We start from the raw sequence: 10,307 nt of genomic DNA, 5'->3' as shown, positions 1-10,307 counted from the left end.
ACAGCCATTCCTGTCAGAACAGGGTTAATTTCCAACTATAACTAAGCAAGAACAACAGGAAAAAAGTTTATGCTAACTGAAAAGATAAGTGTCTGGGAAAGCGGCCACAAAACTCTAGATGGCGCCTGCTACTGACAGACAGTAATATGGGCTCAGCTGCCAGTCACCAGGGCAGCAAAGGTGTGGGTTGCCAAGACAACCAGTCTGGTCAGCTGACCGGAAGGGGGCAGGGCCTGGATTATATAAACAGCCAGGCTGAGTCCGGAGGGCAGTTCCCCTCTGGCAGCCAAGGAAACTGGAGCTCTGCTGGAGCAAGCAGGGCAGGCACAGCAGAGAAGCCTGATGGCCTGAGCAGTTGCAGTATGGTGATACTGCGTGGAAGAAGACCCTGATGAGGATGCATGAAGGATAGCCAGGGTGGTTTGGGATTTATGTTATAGCCCAGGGGCTTTGTGTTTTCTGTTTTGTTGTGGTGTAACACCGGAGGAGTGGGTGAGGCTGTAGGGGTTGGAGGAGGCCTCATGGGAGCTCCCCAGTAGAGTAGGGGTTCCTGGCGCTGGAGAGGGCACTGCGTTTTGGGGTGTCCCGACCCCAGCCCCAGTGTGGGCAGTATCGGGAGGAGCCCAGTGTGGGCACAGGCAAGAAGCCCCAGTGGGGTGCGAGACCTGGGAAGGGGTCTGAGGGCCAGGTAAGGCCGAGACCGCCTGAGCCCCGATTGTGGAAAGCCCCAGTGGGACGTAGGACCCGAGAAGGGGGTCTGGGGACCAGGTAAGGCTGAGGTCGCCTGAGCCCTGATTGTGGAAAGCCCCAGTGGGGCGTAAGACCCAGAAAGGGGGTCTGGAGGCCAGGCACGGCTGCGGCCACCTGAGCCTTGATTGCGAGGCAAGGCCCCGGTGCGGGCTGCAGGAATCGTGAAGCGAGACAGGCCCCGGTGCGGGCTGCAGGAATCGCGAAGTGAGAAACCTCTGGAGAGGCTACGGGAACCTCTGGTACAGGCTACGGGAATCGCGAAGTGAGACAGGCCCCGGTGCGGGCTGTGGGAATCGTGAGGTGACACAGGCCCCAGTGGAGCGAGAGCGCGGGAGAAGCTAGGAGGCGCCCATGAGGGCACAGGCAGGCAACGGGGATGAGTCCAGGGACCCGTGAGGGCACGGGTGACTGTGGGACTCATGTGCAGCCCCAGAGGTTGGAGGGCGCTGAGCAGCTAGGCAGAGCCAGGATACATCAAGGCACCATGCCAAAGAAGGTTAGAAAGGCAGCCTCCCTTCAACATATTAACATCAAAGATGTGGCAGGCAAGATAGCGAGGGTGCATTAAACCTGATCTGGCATGGTAGGTAGGGGGCGCTAGGGGAGGTCACGGCACCCCTAGGTCCCATCCTGCCACAGTGGGAAAGAAAGGGGTAATTAAGAGCACCCCATGGAAGGCAAGCTAATGGAAGATAACTCCCTGCTACAAGCAAACAGAAAAAGAGAAGAGAGAAAGAAAGAGACAGTAAGAAAGAAGGCTGTAAAGACAAAGAAACTGGAAGTACAGGGAGATGGGACAGAGAGGAGAGAAAAGGGGGGGGAAGCTACAAAAAAGCAAGAAAAGAATGAGAAAGCGAGATAAACTGAGGCTAGAGACCTTTAGACAGGTGGGAGTCAGAAAAGAAAAGAGATAGGAAGCCGGGGAGTCTTATGCTCAGGATCGCCCCACGCAGCTCCAAGCGAGCCTGGTCCGGTGCATCCAAAGCGGAAGGAAGGAAGGAAGATCACATACCACAGCAGGAAAAAAATGGAAACACACACCAGGCACTAGGTAAATGTTCTTAACATTCAATTGGCTACCCCAAGTCACTAGTACAGAGAAAAGCCTCTTCAAGGCTGTCCCAAACCTGAACTGGTTATCCCAGAGCCACCAAGTTCCAGTACTTATTATTTTTTAATTACTACATGGCCAATAAAGCAGAGAGAAACCAAGCTGGGTTCTAGTCCCCTTTGGCAAGAACAATTAAGTTCTTCACTAAGCTTATATTTACAAAAATGTGTACAGGCAGTGAGGTTAAACAGATATGGAAGATATGATGGGAGCAGGTATAAATAAGGGAGTGGTGAAGGAAACGCTGAAAAGTGAGGTTGGGTTGGAATTTGGAGAAATAATCTCTGCTGGTCTAATTCCATTTTCACTGGAGTTAGAAGTAACATTCCTATGACTTTTAATTTAAGTTGATTAGGTCAACACTGAGTATTCAAAATCCTACCCTTACTTTCCAAAGTTATTTATTTACTTGTTGTTATACATGAAAAACAAAGAAAGATGCTGGGCTGGGCTGTCACAGACCAGGTTCTATTTGTGGGGCTGGCTGTTAGTAAACTGTAGAGTTCTTTGCACCCATCTGAAACCAACCATGAGGTGAAGAGGAGCACACTGAATGTTTGCCATGGCAGCAAAGGGAGTTTGCCAGATTCTCCACTGTGAAATTTTTGCAACAGATTTAGTTTTTAAAATCCATTGTGCGTTTTTCAGAGAGATAAATTTAGATGACTTAAGGGGCTGCTACAATTGCTATGTCTCTTTGAAGACAATTCCCAAGATACTTTTGGTAGTTATATAGAAAATACCTTTCTGATTCTACAAAGCATCTTTCCAAAATGTTTTTGCCATTTTGCTTTACATTTAAAGGAAGCCAACAACTTTCAAACCTGGACTAGCTTTCTATTCATTTGCATGTTATTAACAGGACTGGTATAGGTTGCAGGGTTAAGTTGCTAAGAATAATTCACAGAACTCCATTAAACCTTTGGATTGAATCTGATGTAGACTGACTATCAACCGCTACCCTGATATTATTGCAAGAAATTATTATTACTCAGAAAAGCCAAAAATTCCAGGCAGTCCAGTATTTCACTTAGATACCATAGTAGATTAGAATTAAAGTTGAATTTTCATTGTAGCAGGAGGGGCGTCCTAGGGTTGCCGTGCTCTCCCCTAGTGCCCCTTACCATGTCCTGTTTGCCTACAAAGCACCCTTTATTCTCACCTGCCATGTCTTTGCTCTTATATATATTATAGGGAGGCTGCCTCTTCGTCTCCCTGGACACGGGTTTCCTCCTGTACATTAGTCTTGTTTCAATAATGCGTGTTCCTGCACACCCCAGCCTTATGGGCTGTGCGTGGCTCCAGCCATCCCTTTACCATGCCCCAAGCCTCGCTGATATACTGGACATTATTCAGTCTTACACGCTCTTCAGCTCTTGGGTTCTCCACAGCCCCTGTCTCGCAACCGTGCCTCTCTGGGTGCTCGGGCTCTCCACAGCCCTTGTCTCGCAACCGCGCCTCTCTGGGCACTCGTAGAATCGTGGCCCCCTTTTCTGAGGCTGGGGTTCCCACTCTGCCATGGGTCCCCTTATGAGGCCTCCTCCAACCCCTAACAGCCTCACCCAAACCTCCGGTCATAAACAGTAAACACAGAACTCAAGCCCCGAGGCTATAACATAAATTTCTGCCAATCGGCTACAACATCACTCAAGCCACCCCCAAGTGTGCTCCCTCCTTCACCTGTACCAACTGCTCGTGCATTCTGGCCTCTTCTATGTTCTTGCTCTGGCAGAGTTCCTTCCCCTCTGGCTGCTAGCAGGGAACTGCCTGCCTGGCCTCAGCCTGGGAGTTATATAGGAGCCAGGCCCTGCCCCTTCCGGCCAGCTGACCAGGCAGGTGTGGGTCCTTATCTCCCTCGGGTCGCCCTGGTAACCTGCACCTGGGTGGTTATCCCGGCTCTCCAAGTAGCAGGCACCTTAGTGCCCTGCTACATTCATGCTAAAAATGAACATTTAAAATCTACTTTACTTATATATAGCAATACAAACAACATGTGCCTCCGGTGGCTGGGTGGGGGAGGGGGGGCATGGCAGCAGCGGGAGTGCAGTAGCAGTAAGAGGGAGTTCCTAGACATCACTGGTACTGTCAGTGGCGGGGGGGCAGGTGGCAAGCGCCGACCAGGGGTCGGTGACCACCTGCAGACACTGCTGGCACCTTTTTGTAGGGGGGGGCACTGCCATACTTAGAGGGTGCACATGCACCCGCGTGCACCTCCTATGCATTGCCTCTGTATAGCAAGCACTACACATGAGATCTAAATTACATTGGATGGAAAGTTAATCAGTTCAGAGCAAATGCTAGGGCATGTAACTAACTAAAGGTAATTCAATTGGCTAGGGTAAAGTCACATTACCGTGTCCACATTTTTTGAGTCAGTAGTTAACTGGTCACAGGTCTGGCATTCAGTCCAGAGACTTTGGATCTTTGTATATTTCTTACACAATTTAGTAGCAACAGCAAACTTTAAGTTCTGCTTTCTTAAGCCCAGGCAAAATAATGATCCAACGTAACTTTTATTATGTTGGGCCTGCATTAAACCCCATCACTTTGGAGATTCCATATCCAAAATCAAATATTGTAGCTCATACCTATAAGCTGTATCATATAAACTGATTTTGTTGCACTTACAAACATTACTAAATGGTACCCCTTCCCCCCCATGTCATCACAGGTCCAGGAAAAAGGAAGAAAAGAGCTTTCTAAAAAGAAAAAAAATGCAAACATATGCAATGAGGTAGAGTTCTTATTGCCACTTCGATGCAAAGATGCTCATAATTTAGTGATGCCTTCACCAGTTCTAAATAAGTAATTGCTTCAAACATAGCAATAAATCATTTATAGTATCAAACATCATTGCTTGTTCTCTGACTCGTGCCTATCATGATATTTGCATAGGCAATGTTTTAGGCCCATGGTTGTTTAGGTTCTGTTTCATTTTAGATGGTTCTAAAAAAAGACAACTGACTATTCTGCCAGATGCATACTGGAACACTGTAATAGCCTTTTGTCCATGGTTTACAACCACAGTGGTCCCAATTATTTCTATTATTGAGATTGGTTACAAAATGTGCTAAGTACTTCCAAATATAGAAGGAGGAAGTCCTAGTCTCAAAGAACTTGTGTTAGACTAGAATAATACAATTTTTCAACAGTTGACACTGGGACAGCATGTATAGAAAAATAGATTCTCCATAGCTTGAAGTCTTGCAATCAGGAAAAATATATTTATGTAACTACATATGCTGTAGTTGTTCTACATCGAGCCCATAACTTCTGCTACATGTTGGGTGAAATTCGACTGCATGCCTTATTCAGGAAGGTCAGGTTCAGTAGCATAACTAGGTGTGGGCAAAATATAACATTAGGCCTGGGTGCTGATTTAGAGGAAGCACCTGAATGGTGGTCTGTAGTCTGCCTGTGCTGCTTCAGTAGCAGTCCAGGTGTAGGGAGACCATGCGACAACATCTGGATTCAGGTAAGACTCCCTTGTGTTTGGCAGCCCTTCTACCCTCCCATTTGCTCCTTGGCATTTCCACCCAAGGCACCAAAATTCTTACTTATGCCTCTGGCCAGTTTGCCTTTTTTCCTTAAAATTTATCAGTTTGGCATATTGATAAATATGGTGAATTGATGACACCATGGCATATTGCTGACCTCAGAGAAATGGAAGCAGGGTAAAATATGAAACAGCAGACATCGATCAGCCAGAAAACAGAATTGCTGATATCTTATGTTGCATTTGTGCAGAAAGCAAAGAATCCTCAAGACATAGCAATACAAAAAATATTTAAAAAGTGGTTTTTGTAATTTGTTTTTAAAAAAATACGGGATATTGGTGGAGGGAGGAGGGGTTGGGGTTGATTTTTTTTTTTATGTTCATTTCTTATCCTTCTCAGTTTCACTGAATAGTGCCTATGAGCTAGCATTTTCAAATAGGTGACTTCAGTTAGGCCCTTAAATCTATATCTAGGTAGCTTAATAAAGGTGATTTGAAGGTTAACAGCTGCTGCAGGTTTTCAGCTCCTCTGATGACAAGGCTTCTTTTTACAGTCTTGTCTATACATAAAGATCTTGTCTACTATCTATAGTAGAACCTGAATGATTTGTATCCAGGTGGCTCACAGCTCAGTTAGCAGTGAGCTGCTGAATTAAGGACAAGCCATGCAGCCATTTGTTGTGGCTTTTACTTCAAAGGACAGTGTTTCTGTGATCAGCTGGAGGTCAGTGTTGCTGCATAGCTATTTCCTGAGGATCTGTATACCCAAGACCAGGGGTTTTCAACCTTTTTTCATCAGTGTACCCCCAGTGGCTGGTTGAGAAGCAGGGAGACCCCAATGGCTGATTGACGAGTGGGGGTTGGGGAGGAGATTCAGAAACAGGAAGTGCCGGTAGCACTCAAAGTGCTGGTGGCCCCAATTCTCCATGCCACTGCTGTGTACCCCCTGGGGCCCTCCCAGGTACACCCAAGGGTACATGTACCCCCAGCTGACAACCCCTGCTCCAGACTATTTTGCAGATCCTCATCTTTTCAGGGGATAAGGAGCCTAACCCTAAGAAGTATCTAGGTTCTGTTTTAACCAGACCCAGGTAATTAAAGTAGTACAACCCCACTTAGTGTGATTCTAAGTACACCGGTATAAAAGTGCCTTGTACTAATATAGTGTGTTCTTGTAGAAGAAGGGAAATAAGATACACTGATATAAGGAACACTATGGCTTGAACTGGAAAAAAATGTACCACTTATTGAAATAGCAACAAAATTAGGTGTAGACTAGATTGTTGGTACCTAACTCCATAGTTATGTGACTACTGGGAGGAATCTATATTTAATAATTAGTGTCACATAGTATTTTTAAAATTCTGGTATTTTTAATACTTGATGATGGACAAGCCAAGTGCATTTTTTAGTTTTGAGTTCAGTCTGGATAAGCACGCAGTTATTTAATTGCTTTCTAGGTGCAGCAATTTGAGGATAAATATTGTACAAGTTCAGCTTCAGACTTAATTGGCATGAAGTGGAATACAAATTTTTCCAACAACCATGTCAAAATGTATATATAACTTGTAAATATCTGTTTAGGAACAGGCTACACAGTAATATCCCAGATTGTATCCCCCATTTCTGTTTAGCATTTCTGCTGTGGTAGTAGGTTCCATGTTATTTTAAGGTTATTTTTTTACCTTGATGTTTTATCTTGATATTTGAGAATTTTGTATTTTGTCCTAACAAGAAATAGGAAGTTCAGAGGTGTGAAAAATTAGCACAATGGAAGTAGAATATTTAGGATCTCAGATGAGGCTCATTTGACTTACACCCAAGCTATTAACAGAATTGTAGGCCTCATTCTATTTTGTCTGAGCTACTTCACAGATGCCTAAGATCCAGTAAAAGTAAAGATATACTTACATATACAGGAACCTAGTACCTTGTATAGCATGAACCTGGGCTTAAAGTCTGAAGCACTAGGAAAGTAAAAATAAACTATCTTGGAAAATCACCCTATAAATTGCTGTTGCAATAAAGGATTTTGTGCATGGTTAAAGGTATCTAACTGGGTATTAAACAGGATCTCATCCAAAGTAAACTGAAAATTACAGATGAACTCCCACTGTCTTGAATGAACTTGAAAATGGAGTTTTATACACTGTTATGTTAAAAAAGCACTGGATGATTACATACTTGGAAAAAGGAACAGCCTTGCCATGCATTCACATTATCCATAATGCAAGCTTTTGCCAGTTCATCCCTACACATGTCCTGTCCACTCTTAGGTTAGGGACAGAAATTACACATAAACCAGTATAAGTTATTGGAAACCAGTTCAAATCTATAACGCAACAGGGCTAGGGACAGAAGTTACATATAAAACCATTTAAGTGATAAGACACTGGTTTAAACCTGTAACAGAACGTAAGTGCACATAAACCAGTTTCAAAATGGCTGAAACTGGTTCAAGATGAACCTGGTTGAATGTAATAGTATAAGACTGAACTGATTTGGGTCAAGCCAGTTTATGCAACTTCTGTCCCAGACCCCTTCCTGGGTTGAGTTAAACCAGAGCCCCCCAGTATCCCAGCATGCTCTTCAGCCCTGGGCTTCATTACCCAGAGCAGAGGTGGGGTGGTACATGGCTAGACATTGGCTGGCATGGCCCTCTGAGACAAAGGGAGCAGGGAGGTGGCTTATTCCCCACTCCCTCCCCTCTCCCACGGGGGGACTACAGCCAGGGTCTGCATGGCCAGGGTGTAGCAGCCCCTGTCAGGCCTCTGCCGTCCACAGCCTGAAGCAAATGGGGAGAGGGAGGGAGATTTAATCTCCCCCTGCATCCCCTGTCCTACTGGCAGCACGGGTCTGCTGGCCAGGCTGGAGCAGTGGAGCAGCCCATCAACACTTGCCCCCCTCTTCACTCCAGTGGTAGGAGAGGGAGAATGGCCAGAGGTGGCCAGCATGGCCCTGCCATCTGCCTGTCTCACCAGCAGCTGAGGCTGGAGTTGCAGGGCTAAGCCAGGTGGTTCTGCTGAGCAGAGGCAGAGGGGCTGGCAGGGGCTGGGCTGTGGGGTCTGGACCCCTCCCAGCAAGCTGCAGCTCAGGTAAGGGCTGTGTAGCCAGATTGCTCCTGGCTCCCCGCACCCAGGCTGAGCAGGACTGTCATGGGGCTGCAGCCAGCTGGGCTGAGCCCTGCCCAACATCTGCAGCTCTGACAGCCTGGCCCAGCAGCACAGGTGAGGACTGACTAGATAGCCACCTGACTGGGTGGCTCAGAAGTGCCAGTGGGCCCCAAGCCTGGCAGCCACTGCTCCTCCTGCCCTGTGCAGCAGCTGGTGGCTCTGGCCACATCAAAAGCTGTGCACTGGCCAGGACCAGGCAGGCTGTTTTGACCCCCTTGCTTCCAGCTCCCACTGCCACTGTTGCTGCCATCCCTGGCCCTGCTCTTGGTAGGTGGGAGGAGCTGCAGCCCACTGGGAAGGGCCCAGTCCCCATGGTCAAGCCTGGGCCAGCTCCTCTGTGTCTGCCCTCACCAGCACCCCCCGGCTCAGGTCAGCCTCACAGCCTCAGACCCACCGCTCCACAGCCCCAGCAACAGCCACAGTCCCATCCCTGGTAGCTACCAGGGCCATGCTGGCCAGATCTTACCAGGCCTACTGCCACCCAAATAGGGGGGAAAGCTGGGAATACCCCAGCTGGGGTCCCATGCCCACCTGGAGACAGCCTCCCTTCACCTGAGGCACTGCCCCAGCCAGTGTCTGGCCTTGGGGACAAGCCTGGCAAGGGCTGCTTCCCCTCTCCCCCTGCAGGCACACCCTGACTGGGGTCCCTAAAGGCCAAGGTTTGGGTTTAAACCTCTCTGCAATCATTCTTAGCCCCTGCTGGAGGCCTGGCCATGCTACCCAAGTCAGCTTCCCTCCAGCCTTGTGGCTGCTGCTGAAGGTAAGGGAGGGCTGCTTTGGCACCCCCCAGCTTCTGGCCTGCACCACTGCGGGCATGTGCCTGCATTTCCTGAATGTCTAGTAACTTACAAATTGGTTCAATCTTTTCAGGTTAAACTAAACTGCAAAAATTGAATCAATTCAGGCTCCAGCTTTTTGAAAGTCTGTCCTTAGCCCAGAAGTTCAGGGCACACAAACTGCTTTCAAAATGGCCAAAGCTAGTTTAAGATGAACCTGGATGGGTGTAGTATCAGACTTAACTGATTTAGGTTAAATTGGTTTATTGAACTTCTGTCCCAGATCCCCTCCAGATTCAAGTTAACTCACAGTCCCCCAGCATCCCTAGATGCTTTGTACCTCACACCCTGCTCAAACCCTCCCTCTTACAGGGTGGGTGGGCTAACCATGGCCCAAGCTGTCTGCTCCAGCTGAGCAGGGAGGCATGCTCCAGCACCCCCTCCAGCTTCTGGCCTGGGCCACTGCAGGCATGTGGATACATTTCTTGAATTAAAAGTGAATGTCTGTTCCCTTGTTTATCAGTGCAATCTACTCAGCTTAGACTAACCTGCAGTGATTGAATAAATTCAGCCTCAGGCTTTTTTACTGTCTTTACTTAGCCTTAGTGAAAACAAGGGCCCACTGACTAAAATGATAACTTTGTCTTCTGAGGGCAAGATTCTGCCCTCCTCTGAATCAGATAGTGATGGTTCTTACCTATATTCATAAGGGAGATTCAGAATGCTCTTCATTAGGGTAATCAAGGTATTATCCTTAAATGATTTTGTACTATATTTGTACACCATGTATATCAACCCCTAAATTTGTCCACATAAGTTTAATTTGTTTAATTGTTATCATCATCATTATCTTGATATCTTGATTCATTAATACCTGTATGGTTTACATACATGTATTTAGTGCAGTTGCAATACATTTAGTATAGTAATATGATAAAATAATACAAGTGGTTGTACTACATTAAGGAGGAATAAACATCCTCATCAAGTAGCATAGGGTG

General features: G+C 46.9%; 1 protein-coding gene and 1 long non-coding RNA gene across 2 annotated transcripts in view; one reads left to right on the top strand and one right to left on the bottom strand.

Annotated features, from left to right (window-relative positions):
* LOC109297625 overlaps window positions 1-8,667 on the bottom strand; it is a 25,482-nt gene extending 16,815 nt beyond the window's left edge. Inside the window, exons 1-2 of the long non-coding RNA XR_002097368.1 lie at window positions 8,657-8,667; window positions 2,529-2,539 (exon numbers count right to left, since the gene is read on the bottom strand). This is a non-coding gene — a long non-coding RNA (uncharacterized LOC109297625). The remainder of the gene's footprint in view (window positions 1-2,528; window positions 2,540-8,656) is intronic.
* The window catches only part of ADAMTSL1 (ADAMTS like 1), a 936,448-nt gene that overhangs the window by 351,063 nt on the left and 575,078 nt on the right, over window positions 1-10,307 (top strand). The window lies entirely within an intron of this gene.

The sequence above is a fragment of the Gavialis gangeticus genome, unplaced genomic scaffold, assembly GCF_001723915.1.
Source record: "Gavialis gangeticus isolate Ggan-Ray unplaced genomic scaffold, GavGan_comp1, whole genome shotgun sequence".
Classification (NCBI taxonomy): Eukaryota; Metazoa; Chordata; order Crocodylia; family Gavialidae; genus Gavialis; species Gavialis gangeticus.
This window is presented reverse-complemented; position numbering and strand designations above follow the sequence as displayed.